This window comes from Protobothrops mucrosquamatus, unplaced genomic scaffold, assembly GCF_001527695.2.
Source record: "Protobothrops mucrosquamatus isolate PMUCROS unplaced genomic scaffold, P.Mucros_1.0 scaffold855, whole genome shotgun sequence".
NCBI classification, from domain to species: Eukaryota; Metazoa; Chordata; class Lepidosauria; order Squamata; family Viperidae; genus Protobothrops; species Protobothrops mucrosquamatus.
The window spans coordinates 14,287-18,239 of NW_015387110.1; positions in this window are offsets into that span (position 1 = coordinate 14,287).

Consider the following 3,953-nt stretch of genomic DNA (forward strand, 5'->3'; position numbering starts at 1 on the left):
ATAGGGCAGCCTAGAAAAGTCAGTGCCCTCCTAACCATTCCCATGCACTCCGGGTTTCTTGGCGATGTTCATTTCCCTCTCCGACGTCATGCTGACCTAACCCTAACCCTAAGTGGAATTTTCCCAAATAGGATTTTCCCATGTATTTTACCAGGAAACATAGATGGGGCAGCCTAGAAAAGTCAGTGCCCTCCTAACCATTCCCAAGGACTCTAGGTTTCTTTGTAATGTCCATTTTGAAATCCAATATCATGGTGACCTAACCCTAATCCTAAGTGGAATTTTCCCAAATAGGATTTCCCATATATTTTACCAGGAAACATAGATAGGGCAGCCTAGAAAAGTCAGTGCCCTCCTAACCATTCCCATGCACTCCGTGTTTCTTGGTGATGTTCATTTTCTGCTCAGATTTTATGGTGACCTAACCCTAACACTAAGTGGATTTTTCCCAAATAGGATATTCCCATGCATTTTACCAGGAAACATAGATGGGGCAGCCTAGAAAAGTCAGTGCCCACCTAACCGTTCCCATGCACTCCGAATTTCTTGGCGATGTCCATTTCCCTCTCCGAGTTCATGCTGACCTAACCCTAACCCTAAGTGGAATTTTCCCAAATAGGATATTCATATGTATTTTACCAGGAAACATAGATGGGGCAGCCTAGAAAACTCAGTGCCCTCCTAACCATTCCCAAGCACTCTTTGTTTCTTGGCGATGTCAATTTCCCTCTGCGAGTTCATGCTGACCTAACCCAAACCCTAAGTTGAATTTTCCCAAATAGGATTTTCCCATATATTTTACCAGGAAACATAGATAGGGTAGCCTAGAAAAGTCAGTGCCCTCCTAACCATTCCCAAGCACTCCGGGTTTCTTAGTGATGTCCATTTTGAAATCCAATATCATGGTGACCTAACCCTAATCCTAACAGGATTTTTCCCAAATAGGATTTCCCAATATATTTTACCAGGAAACATAGATAGGGCAGTCTAGAAAAGTCTGTGCCCTCCTAACCATTCTAAAGCACACCGGGTTTATTGGCGATGTCCATTTTCCTCTCCGACGTCATGCTGACCTAACCCTAACCCTAAGTGGAATTTTCCCAAATAGGATATTCCTACGTATTTTACCAGGAAACATAGATGGGGCATCCTAGAAAAGTCAGTGCCCTCCTAACCATTCAAAGCACTCTGAGTTTCTTGGCGATGTCCATTTCTTTCTCCGAGTTCATGCTGACCTAATCCTAACCCTAAGTGGAATTTTACCAAATAGGATTTTCCCATATATTTTACCAGGAAACATAGATAGGACAGCCTAGAAAAGTCAGTGCCCTCCTAACCATTCCCAAGCACTCCGGGTTTCTTGGCGATGTTCATTTCCCACTCCGACGTCATGCTGACCTAATCCTAACCCTAAGTGGAATATTCCCAAATAGGATTTTCCCATGTATTTTACCAGGAAACATAGATGGGGATGCCTAGAAAAGTCAGTGCCCTCGTAACCGTTCCTAAGCACTCTGAGTTTCTGGCCGATGTCCATTTTGAAATCCAATGTCATGGTGACCTAACCCTAATCCTAAGTGGATTTTTCCCAAATAGGATTTTCCCATATATTTTACCAGGAAACATAGATAGGGCAGTCTAGAAGAGTCGGTGCCCTCCTAACCGTTCCCAAGCTCTCCGTGTTTCTTGGTGATGTTCATTTTCCTCTCCAATTTTATGGTGACCTCACCCTAACCCTAAGTGGAATTTTCCCAAATAGGATATTCCCATGTACTTTACCAGGAAACATAGATGGGGCAGTCTAGAAAAGTCGGTGCCCTCCTAACCATTCCCAAGCACTCTTAGTTTCTTGGCCATGTCCATTTTGAAATCCAATATCATGGTTACCTAACCCTAATCCTAAGTGGAATTTTCCCAAATAGGATTTTCCCATGTATTTTACCAGGAAACAAAGATGGGGCAGCCTAGAAAAGTCAGTGCCCGCCTAGCCGTTCCCATGCACTCCGAGTTTCTTGGCGATGTCCATTTCCCTCTCCGAGTTCATGCTGACCTAACCCTAACCCTAAGTGGAATTTTCCCAAAAAGGATTTTCCCATATATTTTACCAGGAAACATAGATAGGGCAGCCTAGAAAAGTGAGTGCCCACCTAACCATTCCCAAGCACTCCGGGTTTCTTAGTGATGTCCATTTTGAAATCCAATATCATGGTTACCTAACCCTAATCCTAAGTGGAATTTTCCCAAATAGGATTTTCCCATATATTTTACTAGGAAAAGTAGTTAGGGCAGTCTAGAAATGTCAGTACCCTCCTAACCATTCCCAAGGTCTACGTGTTTCTTGGTGATGTTCATTTTACGCTCAGATTTTATGCTGACCTAACCCTAACCCTAAGTGGAATTTTCCCAATTAGGATATTCCCATGCTCTTTACCAGGAAATATAGATGAGGCAGCCTAGAAAAGTCAGTGCCCTCCTAACCGTTCCCATGCACTCCGGGTTTCTTAGTGATGTCCATTTTGAAATCCAATGTCATGGTGACCTAACCCTAATCCTAAATGGATTTTTCCCAAATAGGATTTTCCCATATATTTTACCAGGAAACATAGATAGGGCAGTCTAGAAAAGTCGGTGCCCTCCTAACCGTTCCCAAGCACACCGGGTTTATTGGCGATGTCCATTTTCCTCTCCGACGTCATGCTGACCTAACCCTAACCCTAAGTGGAATTTTCCCAAATAGGATATTCCTATGTATTTTACCAGGAAACAGAGATGGGGCAGCCTAGAAAAGTCAGTGCCCTCCTAACCATTCAAAGCACTCTGAGTTTCTTGGCGATGTCCATTTCCCTCTCCGAGTTCATGCTGACCTAACCCTAACCCTAAGTGGAATTTTCCCAAATAGGATTTTCCCATATATTTTACCAGGAAACATAGATAGGGCAGCCTAGAAAAGTCAGTGCCCTCCTAACCATTCCCAAGCACTCCGGGTTTCTTGGCGATGTTCATTTCCCTGTCCGACGTTATGCTGACCTAACCCTAACTCTAAGTGGAATTTTCCCAAATAGGATTTTCCCATGTATTTTACCAGGAAATATAGATGGGGCAGCCTAGAAAAGTCAGTGCCCTCCTAACCGTTCCCAAACACTCTGAGTTTCTGGGCAATGTCCATTTTGAAATCCAATGTCATGGTGACCTAACCCTAATCCTAAGTGGAATTTTCCCAAATAGGATTTTCCCATATATTTTACCAGGAAAAATAGATAGGGCAGTCTAGAAGAGTCGGTGCCCTCCTAACCGTTCCCAAGCACTCCGTGTTTCTTGGTGATGTTCATTTTCCTCTCTGATTTTATGGTGACCTCACCCTAACCCTAAGTGGAATTTTCCCAAATAGGATATTCCCATGTACTTTACCAGGAAACATAGATAGGGCAGTCTAGAAGAGTCGGTGCCCTCCTAGCCGTTCCCAAGAACTCCGAGTTTCTTGGCGATGTCCATTTCCCTTTCCGAGTTCATGCTGACCTAACCCTAACCCTAAGTGGAATTTTCCCAAAAAGGATTTTCCCATATATTTTACCAGGAAACATAGATAGGGCAGCCTAGAAAAGTCAGTGCCCACCTAACCATTCCCAAGCTCTCCGGGTTTCTTAGTGATGTCCATTTTGAAATCCAATATCATGGTGACCTAACCCTAACCCTAAATGGAATTTTCCCAAATAGGATATTCCTATGTACTTTACCAGGAAACATAGATGGGGAGGCCTAGAAAAGGCAGTGCCCTCCTAACCGTTCCCAAGAACTCCGAGTTTCTTGGCGATGTCCATTTCCCTCTCCGAGTTCATGCTGACCTAACCCTAACCCTAAATGGAATTTTCCCAAATAGGATATTCCTATGTATTTTACCTGGAAACATAGATGGGGCAGCCTAGAAAAGTCAGTGCCCTCCTAACCATTCCCAA